This window comes from Anomalospiza imberbis, chromosome 10 (assembly GCF_031753505.1).
Source record: "Anomalospiza imberbis isolate Cuckoo-Finch-1a 21T00152 chromosome 10, ASM3175350v1, whole genome shotgun sequence".
NCBI lineage: Eukaryota > Metazoa > Chordata > Aves > Passeriformes > Viduidae > Anomalospiza > Anomalospiza imberbis.
Window position 1 is genome coordinate 18,610,982 of NC_089690.1, and position 12,041 is coordinate 18,623,022.

Here is a 12,041-nt window from a genome sequence, read left to right on the forward strand (position 1 = left end):
GCAACAGAATTGTTTTTGAAGCAAATAGTCAGGTAAGATTTAAAAAAAAAAAAAAAAGAAAAGACATTATATTGAACATTGGGAAAACTAGAGATGGGTAAACTTCACAAAGGCTGGATCTTGAGGCTCGGTTCTGCTGTGTGTAATTAGGACTGAGCAGAACCAAGCAGAGCCCAGTTGTGCTGGAGGCCTCTGTGACAGACTGCCATGGCTCCACCATGTCCCTGCTGCACAGCACAGCCTCATGCTCGGACAAACACACAGAAGTGCACTTCTTTCCTCCTCCTGTCCTCTTCATGCCCAGCTCCCTCCCTCTTGGCCCAGGACAGCCACTTGTGCTGCACCTAAAGCAGATAATGCTACCACAAAATGAGATAAGTACCTAACGACGTGCCTTCAGGGGAATTCAGACACATCCATCAAGACCAAGGACATAAAAGCAAACAAGTGACATTTAGAGTGATCTTGGGCTGACAGCTGAATATAGATATACTTTTCCTACAAGATAAACCATGGGGAAGTCACCGCAGATGAAGGGGGATGATACAGACAGGTTAGGTGGAAGAAAGAGCAGGAGCGATAATCACGGCAGCCCACCTGCCCACACAGTGCCACACTGCTTTATTTCACATTTGCTCTAGAAAATGTCTATTGTCAAGAGGGAGTTTAAGGGCACAGCAGTGTCATTATTGACAGGAACTGGGAGCTTTTCCCATTCATATGAGAAAATTGCATAAAGGAGAGAGTTCTATGGAAAGTGAGGATGATGTTGGCATTGTTATTGAAGCAAAGTCAGGACCTTTTTATCAGATCACAGGTTTGTTTAGACAGATAAGCATATTTTTAAATGATTTATAGGTGAATATTAGTGCACTGTGGAAAGAAAACACACTTTAGAAACCTGGCATCCCAGGAAGTGTTTTATTTTCTGATTCAAGCCATGCACTCTCTTCCATCACCTTGTTCTGTAATATCAACAATCCACTTCCCTATCTTGCTCCTGCTACTCTCCTCCCTGGACATCTCCCCTCCAGACCCTAACAATGCTTGACAGCAATCCTTCATGTCCTCAGGACACCACCTGCTAGTGCTCTCTGCTTCCCCACACCTCTTGACTCCAAAGGGATCCGATAAGAGAAAGTCAATGTTTATAAAAGCAGTAATTCACCTGGAGCCAGTAAAGAATTACTTTTCTTTCTGCTTAAGAAGATTTATCCGCAAACACATTTTAAACCCAAGAACATATCATCATTAAAATACATAATTTCATTATGAATGGACTTCTTGCACAATATCACTGCAAATGCCACAGCAAACCTTGCACGTTACATATGTGCAAAAGTTTGGCAAACAGCCAGTTACACAACCTTCCAAGTAAGCTTTTGCAAGACTTTACCTGCCAAAAAAATAGACTAGAACTAGAATCAGGAAAGTCTGCAATAGCTTTCTCCATCTTATGAGAAAAGAATGACTGTGGATAGCATGGACCTTTAGAATGATGACCCTGGCCAAAGGGAAAAGCTCTGGACCACTTAGCACAGTGCTGAAGGAAAGTGGGCACTGCTGCAAGATGGCTTACCACATCTGCCCCAGCCTAAAGGAATTATTCTCCACTTCAGCCTTTAATTGACTTTTGAAGATGCACAGATTGACTTTTGAAGCAATTCCCAAGTCTTGTTTTCCAGTCATTTAAAAATGTTTCCTGCCCCATTGATTTTTGACAACACCTCACTAAACAATTAATGTTCGTGTTCTCATGATAACTGCCCTCCCTACTGAAAGCAGCAAAGCTTGTTTGCCATTTTTGAGACTGTTCCTCCAAATACTGCATTTTCTATCTCAGTTGTATTGCCAGCAGTAAAGGACACCATATCTGAAGATAAGCTGGCACACATAAAAGTAGTAATGCCCACCATTCATGTCTCCTCACACATTCCAAAATAGCTAACTTTATAGATAATCTAGTATATACTGTCCTTGAAAGGGAAAGAAAATGTTTATGAGTGTCTTGCAATTCAACAAGCAATATTAATCTGATAATAGATAAACGACAGAACAATGTAACACAATTACAGAAATACTGCCATAAACAGAGGCAATAAAATGAATATATATATAAAAATATAGATTTTTGTACTTTTAAAATATACCAGCAAAACAAGAAGTGTTTTGAGTGACTGGCAAAGAGCTTAGTTTAGCAAATTGATAAAATATGTAACATTTTCAGTATCTAATCACAAATTAAGTACAGAGTTTGATTCGCTTCTTGCCCATTTTTGCCCAATTAGCTGCTCAGCTTCCAAAGCTTTGGGATACAGACTGATTTCTTGTATATGTTTATGTAGCATCTCTCAACAGCACCACAGGGCTCACTCCTTAATGAGGTCTTTGCATAGGGCTCCACTGCCATTATTGCTGCTGTTAAAGACCATTTGAGGGATGTGCATGGAGCCAGGCAAGAAGCACAGGACAGCAGTAGATACTTGCATACCTTGCATGTATTATGAGTGATAATTCCCCGGGTTAACTTACTTTCATTATCTAAGCAAAGCAAGTATGTGTTAGAAATGTGCTTGTTTGGAAGTTCCATGAAGGGGTTGGTTTGTGTTGTAAGCAAATTAATGAAACTTAACCTTTAAACATGAACAGATGGTGGAAGAAACAGAAATTCCATTCGCTAATAAGATAAAAAGTGTACTCAACGAGGTAAAGTTCATAGTCAAGAATCTAGTCTTGTACACACACAGAGATCAGGAGATACCTGACAGCTCTGCATGGTTTTGATTTGTACAGAAGCCCCACAAGTCTTCATTCCTAATCTCTGAAAGCCTGACATTAAATTAAACTTATATATGTGGTTTTGCTGAGGGCAGGATGAGGATGGAATTACTCCATATATTTGCTAAATATTATCAACAGAGGCAACATTTTCCATTGCTGATACCCACAGATTCCACTTCATTGCTTGTCTGTGAATCACAAGCTCCTAAACCACTGTCTGTCTATTCCATTTTAAGCACTATTTTATCCAAACCATTTAACGCCAGTTAGATCCCTGCAATGTGCTGGGTTTGCCCTGTTTCATTCCTATGTCTGCTTTAGAAATTGTTTACTGTCTTTCACTTCCCCAGAGCTGTTCTGCACCCTATTACTCTCTGTTCCTGAAGGGATTTGTCTAGAAGGTTCTGAAAGATTTCAGTGCTGTCACTGCAGAGCTGCTCTCTCAAGTACCACAGGCACTGGAGTTGACTCTGATAGCTGGAATGTCATTAGGGGGTATCAGGAGGCTTCACACTGCCATCCAGGGATGGAAGGGATGCAGCAGTGCATCAGATGTGCCTATGGGACCAGCACTGTGACTGGCCCATCCAACTGGGCACTGAAGTGCTAGACTGCATCTGAGTCTGCAGGTAAGGCTGAACCATGGCTGGGTCCTGCTTTTCCTTTGTGAGACTACACAAAACCAGAATGGTCAAAATGCTCTCTTGGAAGCATCTTCTGATCCTCAGATAGATTCATCACTCAATGGTTAAGAGAATTTAAAAAAAAAAAAAAAAGAACTCTTTCCTTCATTTCAGAATAACTGCCTAATCTTTTCTACAGTGTAGATGACAGTTTTGGTGCTCCAACCTCCATAAAGGTTCCTGTTCTGGAAATCAGCCATCCTTACTTCTCTCTGGCAGGCAATGGTGGGGAAGAGAGGATAAACCTTCTCTTCCAGCCTGGGGACAGCGGCCATCAGAAGGCACCAGTCACACCAGACCCTTTAGAGCTGAAATTCTGCAGGCTGCTCTCCTCTGACAGGCTGTTAGGAATGCCACTGGCAGGCAGACAGCCTAGGAGAGGGAATTTGCTGCCCCCCTTTCTTTCTTATCATCTGTAGCTCAAAGACACCAGCTAGACGTGTTGAGAGAAATATATAGCCTGTTTGTCTTAAAATACAGCACTTCTCATAGCTCTACAGTTTGTTACTTCCAGTCAGAACATTTTTTAAATGATGTAGTTCAAATTGCATATGTTTCCATGTATTGATAATTAATCATCAAATCATCAAATCATCTGGCACCTAGACTGTCATATAGAAGCTGAGGTAACACATTTACAATGTTCAAAGAAAAATCTCTGTTTCTTAATGGACAGAGCAAAACATTCCTCCAGGTTGGAGGAATATGCACTTGTCAAACACTTCCCAGTTTTGAAAAGAGAGTTAATTCTTTTCAGGGACAGCTTAATACAATAGACCTGGACCTCTGCCAGCACCTGTCTGTTCAGCAATTTCATCCACTTTAATGAGCTGCCACTCTCTGGATCTCAATTAAGCAGAAAAGCTGGTGCAATTGTAGAGAACTCAAAAATAAGAGAGAAGATTTCACAGATTCTCCATCTGTAGGCCTTCTGTAAGCATGACACATACAAATAGAACCCAGTATTGCAGGTGACATCCTTAAAATTATGAATTACTGTGAGGTAATGAGAAGCTGGTAGAGAAACATCAGCATGAGGCCCCAGAACAAATGTTATTTTTCATGGCTTACTTCAATCATTGTCATCAAAGTCGGCATCTCTACCGAGCACCTCGTTGATACCACAGAACCCAAGGGCTGCCAGGCCTGCAAACTGCTCCATGAATTAACCCCAGCTCCAAGCAGGCAGAAGGGTTCACCAGCATGAATCTAATTACAGGATGGAAGACCACATTTATACAATGACAATATAACTATCAGAAGAGAGATACATCAAAATGCCTGAACAGCACATTAAATCAGGAGAACCTAACGTTTGCATTGTAAGAGTCTCACAGGATTTAAAAAGAATGGAACCAATAGACTCCTAAAGAAATTACAGGAAAAATGCCACAGCGTTTTCTAGCAATTGTATTCTTCCCACATATTAGCCAACCTCACTAAAGAAATCCAAAGCAGGGAAAAAACTTTGCAGTAAATTACTTTTACTTATACCTGTAACCCAGAGATCCCTACTAAATACCATTTGACTGCTCACATGCACTTTTATTTTTTAATCATGGCATAAAATGCTGCTACCCTGCCCCATAAAAAAGCCTGGCTTTTACTACAGTCATTATCTGTCTGGTCTATTGGGACTGGATGCTTTTAGGATGTTCAGGGGAGTTTTATCCATAGACAGCCACAAACCCTAAAAGACAGCTGAAAGTGGGAAGCACCACCAATGGGTAAGGCAAGCAAATAAGCATCAAGGTTAAACAGGAATGTAACCAGAAAACCACCCAAATAAAGGGGAAGACAAAGTATTTGATTTTATACTTCAGTACATCACCATTCAAAAGGTCTATCCATAGCCCAAATTTTAATTCTCTTCTGTGATGCCTAATACAAACTGAGTATTGAAAAGGCAATAGACATCCATGACACTACACGAAACACAAATTTGTGTAGTGTAGTATGTAGTGCACAACAACATAAACTGTTTTTCAGTAGTCCACTTCAGATCTTGGCACAGAATTTACATTTACATCCTAAGGAGATGAATATGAAAACTCAGTCTGAGGAAGGAATTGAGCATTAAAATTTCAACACAAATAAACTGTGTCCCTTATGATGGAAACCAGGGGCAAACACCTTTGCCGGCAGTGCTGACCCCCACCCTCAGATTAGTACATGTTTTAAGATCCTAAAAAGACAAGGAGGAGAAACCCATAAACAGAGGTGAACTTTTGTAAATAAGAGTGGTATATTAATCCTCTCTTATGGTTTTATCACTATTCTTAATACAAACAAATCAGTTAATCCCTTTTTTCCCCTCTCTTTCCAAGTGTTAGAAGTGCAGAAATACATGCATCCTGCCAGTGGAATAACTCTTAGACAGATGAAAAATCATGAGCTTCCCAGTTATCTCCTTTTGCTTGATCTTTGGACCGTTTCCCATTAAATATAGCCCTGTCAACATTAACACAGCACAGCCATGCAATTCCCACCCCCATCCCATGGAGGCCATCATGTCAGATTATCACACTCACTGACATGGCATAACCTGATTCACATTGCACATCTTCTCTGGTAGCCTGAGGCCAGGGTAAAATACATTGCATCAGTGTTATCTGTGGGATCAATTGATTGCAGGGTCTAATATGACTAAAGTCCAGGAGAATATGTGAATGCTCCAGAGACACAGGGCAATTCTTTGAAAATAATGATTGCTAGAAAGGTTGATAACTGGGGGCTTCAGGCTATTAATGCCAGCTGGTCATTAAGTCCACACAAATTGTTATAGCTTTTATAACCTTTTCTTATCTAGAGAAAACAATTAAACATTTTAATTACATTACAAGGATGACAGAAGATAATTGGAGTTACCAGGAAATTATGTAGTCCTGTTAATGTGAGTTACTATGTCATTTCCATTGCTTACAAATGTACTTGCCACCTAGATAAAGTAAAACTAGCTTTCAATTAGGTCCATATTCAAACCAAAGATGGAAGAACACAAAATAAGTAACCCAAAGCCAAATGAATTATCAAATTAAACTGATACTGTATAATCTTTGGACTACTGTCCTGGACACCAGATATAGTGATGGAGACTGAGTTAAAAAAGTACAGTTGTCACCTGTGGAAATAAATTAATTTCTATACCTGCTCTTATTTTAAAATGGTGAAGTACACAGAATACAAAAATTCTATGTTCATATAGCTTCTGTGAACTATCCTGCATCTTTTACTAAAAAAAAAAAAAAATAGTGCCATCAATAGAGGACAACCTGTCAAAAGTTGCTCCTTGTATTCTCCATAAAGTCTTTGCCCCCTTAGATCTGTTCTGGGTATGTGGGTCTTACAAAGCCCCTAATTCCACAATACCAGGTTTGTCCCATGTCTCAGTTCTTCACTGGGGTTGGGCTATTATAGTGAGATTTGAAAAGGGCTACAGCTATTTCCAAGTTGGGGCCTTCACACCATGACTTCAGCCTTTTTAAATAAGAGAATGTGTAGGAATGTACCCCTTAATTTTTTGCTGCTAATCTTTTCTTGCATAAATTTTTATGGCTGAACAGCAGGCACAACAGCAGTTGCATTAGTTCCCAGGGAATTCCTGGTCATGATGTGCCAGCCTGTTGGACTTTGAAGATTTACTGTTTTGCACTTAAGGGAAACATATAAGAAAATATTTACAAGTGCTCATTAAGGCTAAATTGTGTCCTTATCCTGTGCAGGTGCCCTGGGAATTAAGAAAATTCTATAATGAGAATGGATATAAGGCTGTCACACTTATACAGGAATAGTCCCTTGGACAAGGGAAGGATGTAGAATTAAACTACAAATACAGTCTGGGGCAAAGTTTAGTAGAAAGTGAAATATTAATCACCTTTATTATGGACATAGTCATGCTGGGATGTATAAACAGGAATATATTCTGAAAATATTATGTTAACTAGTCTTTTCTCACCTCCAGCCCTAGTGAGGCTCCAATCTACTACTGTGCCCAGATTTTGTACTTATACTTGAAGCAGCACAGGATTAAAAATTCAACATTTATGTTCCATCATGTCTAGATGATTCACAGGGAAAAACTGGCTTGCAAGAGATTTATGCAGAGAACAGGATTCCAATTATCATTTACAGATACATATGAGTTTGCCATGTCTACAGCAGATAAAGCTGTAGTGGAGGAGCCTCAGGCTGAACTAAAACACGAAACAGATCACACAGGCATCTCACAGAGACTGAGAGAAATAGCAGGCATAGCTGACCCTGCTGTGAAAACAGACAGGGACAGTCATGTGGGACTCACCCACCTGCTTTAACACTGTATTTTTCTAACAGAGTCCCACCTCAGTTCCTCACTGTATTGCCAGAAAGTGAAAGCCTACATGATGATGTTTCTCAAGGAAGGAAATGAATGAAAAATCTGCATAGGTGTGTAATGGAGGCTAAAAGTCAGAATGGGCCGAGAGCTGCAGCTCCATCCTGGCCAATACAGCACAGCCCGAATCATGGCCAGTCCTGATTTGTCAAGACTTTTGCTGCACTAAACAAAAAATCAGGTCCCTAGTTGGGAACTTGGCCATCTCACAGGCTCTGTATATAAGCAGAAGTGGAGCTGTAATACACAATTTGAGGTTCCTTATGATGCATTCTGAAAGGAATTAAAGACACTACTTTGAATTTGCATGATGGAAGAGCCAGGAGATTCTGAATCTGATTTAAGTTTATGAGATCAGGTCTTGCAAGCAGAAAAGGATTTGTCAGTCTCTGTTTGCAGATCACACACACAAGGTTGTACACTTCAGGACATAAATAATGGCATATAAATCTTGCAAAAGAAAGCTAGGTACTCCTGAATTTTATGATGCAGAAGTATTCAAATTAAATATGTAAGATTTCACTTGCAGGTGTTTTCAATGTAATCACTTTATTTTGGTATAACTTGGATTCTTAATCTAAATCTGTCTGAAGTCTACACATCACTTACCCCAAACACAGGAAATATTTGGTTTGTCTCAGGGACAGGGCTAGTGAAGAGGATGTGTGCTCCCTTACACAGAAACACAAAAGTTTTTATATTTTTATATATTATCCAGTCATTTATCCCATCTTTTCCAAAGTTTGGCATTTTACACAGACCACACACTTAAGTTTGTTTTCATTGACTTTCTTGACATTTGTACACACATAAAACCAGCCAGAATTAGACTCAAAGGGTTTAATCTATTTTCCTAGATAACTCAGCAGACTGTGCCTAAATGTAACAGGTCTATCTATGACAGCAGCATAAATTCAACTGTCCTGATATCCCAAATTTCTTCCTATCAGAAATGCACACATGCAGCCAGTTGCAATATTACAAGCCAAGAAAATCCAGTTATTCTTTGGGCTGGAGTTCACAGAAGAACTATAATCCCTGAACTGATTCTCTGCTCAAAGAAGAGCAAGGAAAACCAAGGAAGTTTGGTTACAGCTACACACAGTCTCAGATGGTTGCTTGCAAAAATAGGCCCAAGCTGCTCATAAGGCAGATGCTAACTAAATCTTCATAGCAAAGCTGCTCCTGTGGAAAAAATCTCATGTCTATCTCAGAGCTCTAAATTTACCTTAATATGCCAACCTCAGCCTGCTCATAGCAAGCACTGCCTGGGTGTCCAGCATCATTTTACCATGATCATTTGCTCACTTGCTTTTTCAGCTCTTTTCCCCCAGGATGTACCATCTGTAAAAGTTTCCAGTGTTTTTTCACAAGGTTTCTGTGCATATGTGGCTTTGGGGAGAAATCCACCATATTAAACAACTGCAAATAGTTCTCCTGATCTACATGACAAGCTATACTGGGGAAAGTGGTGCTGTAAGAGAAGAATTATTTGAATGTGAAAAGGGTTATAGCTCACATGGGAAAGCAAGAAAGAAGACAGTGGCCACAGTATCACTGATGATATTGAGAACGTGGACAATATTATAATAATTTCCTTATCATGACTCTCTTTTCTTAAATGAGCCATTAAGAATATCAAATGCAGACACCTAAACAGAAAATAAAATATCCAGTTTCCTTCCCTTGTTTTTTAACCTTTTTGTGTCCATACCCTGTTTTGGGAGAGAGATTACATTTGGCCTCATACAGCTATCCAGCTTTAATAAGAATGAGATTTTCAAGAAGACTCAATGCACTTTCATCAAGCTAGACCCACTTTAAGTTCTGCTTAATTTAATGAAGAAACTCAGAATATTTGCTGAATATTTTATGAAGCTGCCTGTACTGCAAGGTCAAGTCCAATGTACATCAAGAGCCCATAGAAGTGCAGGCCAACTGTGTCTTGATCTTACACGGATTATTTTTCCACTCACAAGAAAAACATCCTATATGTAAAGCATCTGCAGAGAGAACTGCTTAAATACATGGTGACAAATCTTTCAGCTGCTAAAAAGAAGATGAAATGGAGCTATCAATAGAGCAGCTATGATGATGACAAAAATCTGATCAGCAGTTTTTGCTATTTTAAAAACTATTTAAAATACCAGCTTTCAGAGTGGTATTTTTTCATTTTTGGTTTTATGATGCATTTAAGAGAAATATGTGCTTCATATGAATTCATGGTTATTACACCACTGCTGCAACACTTCAGTGGGTGTCAGCATTTTCATGGTGAACCTTGGAGAACTGGGTCTGTGACCTGTCCATAAAAATCTGCCCAAAGAAGGAACCTGACATAAAAGCTAACATAGGTGCATTATTCTAAGCTGGGTGGGATAAAACATTTTAACCTTAGATAAATTTAAAAATATTGATTAATGATTAGATTAATGATAACTGAATTGGGTCACATTCTTGAATCAGACTGAATACATAACCCAGGGTGCTAAATCAACCATTTACAGTATCATCTTAACCTTGTAACACTGAGATGTTTTCAGACCTCCTTTTTATGTAAACAGGATGTCTCAGTCATTTAAGAAAGGTGGTTTTGGAGTTCTCGCTCTTCCTCAGCTGCCTCTTAAGTACATGTCCAGGACAGACACTTTTCATGCAGAGACATTACTGTTTCTACATTTTGATGGGGCTTCCAGCTCAGAAACACACCCAAGGTCAGGAAATGTGTCAGTGTGAAAAATCAGCCTTCTACCCTAAATCCTTAGTCTTCACACCAATCAAAAGGAAAACAGCAACATTCTGATCTCTTCATCAGAGTGAATTTGCACTAAGAGATTATTTCTTTTCCTTAAGATCTCTCAATTCTAAGTCTCTCACAATAGCAACTATCACTTCTATAACAACTGGACCATAAGTCAACTCACAAAAAATATTCTGAGATTAATCCTACCTCATCATGCATATCCTTTCAGCAACAAAATTACAAAATTTATATGGAGATTATTCTAAACCCACATCTTTTGGATGACTGTGAGCACCAGTGATTGTGCTGTGAACCTAGACTGAATGTTGATATGCACTTAATATATTTATGTTTTTGTCTGGGAGGGACTGCGTGTCTTAATAATGATAAAAGCAGTTAGAAAATCAGCTTGCCTCCCCATTCCACAGTTTATAGCTTTGAAAGGAAAAATATATCCTATGCAATTTGCAAAGCACACAACTGAAATTTGAAAAGAATAAGATTATTCTATCAATGAAGAGCTGCAAGCACAATGTTAGATGACTGAGACTGGAAGGAAAAGGAAAAAACAACACCAGAAAAAGCTGTTTCATTAATCTAAATAAAAGTAGAAAGTCTTTGAAATCTAACGAGTCACAATATTGAAGGCAACTCCCACATTAAAAAGAGGGCTGTGGAGCCATTTTTGGGGGGCCAGATCAAGGTTATTTTTGAAAGTCAAATGTGTGCAGTCCATGCTGTGGTACTGTTTTGGTACTGGCTATTTTGATAATGCAAAAGAGAAAGCTTTGACAATAACTTACCACTCATAATAATAATGTTACTATAGAATGCTTTAGAATACGTATCATATAAAATACACTAATGTATATTGTTTTTAAAAAAATCTAAGCAAAGTATATTATTTGGGATCTAAGTGGCTAATTCCTTAGAGCCGCAGTCTCCAAGATAACAATTAAATATTTGACTCCCCTTCATGTCTTGACAGCAATTCTTATTTGTTTGCTTTATGCATTAAAGCATCACTTCAATATAATGAAGTACCACATCATATTCAATATCTACAGTACAAAATAAAAAACATCCTTGTTGCTAATCACCTTATAAAGTGGAAAAGTTTCTTAATTGCCTTTATCTTTCAAACATCAGAAATTTCATATTTTAAATTAGAGTAGGCAATGGGCATTAACAGTCTGACAGAGAGAAACATGAAGATCCCTCTCCAAACCCACATTCTGTATTTATAAATTAGCTTCTAACATTACAGGAAAATTACTACACAGTGTGCTATAACAAAGAAACAGATCTTTTATGTACAACAATTATAAACTCAGATTCCATTTGCCTTGATTCATCATTTATGCAGGATGATAAATTGAGGCTTAATTAGAAAGGTACATCATGGGACAAGACACAGAGAGCCCCAGTCAGAACCTGAGAACAGCTGATTCATCCATTTATT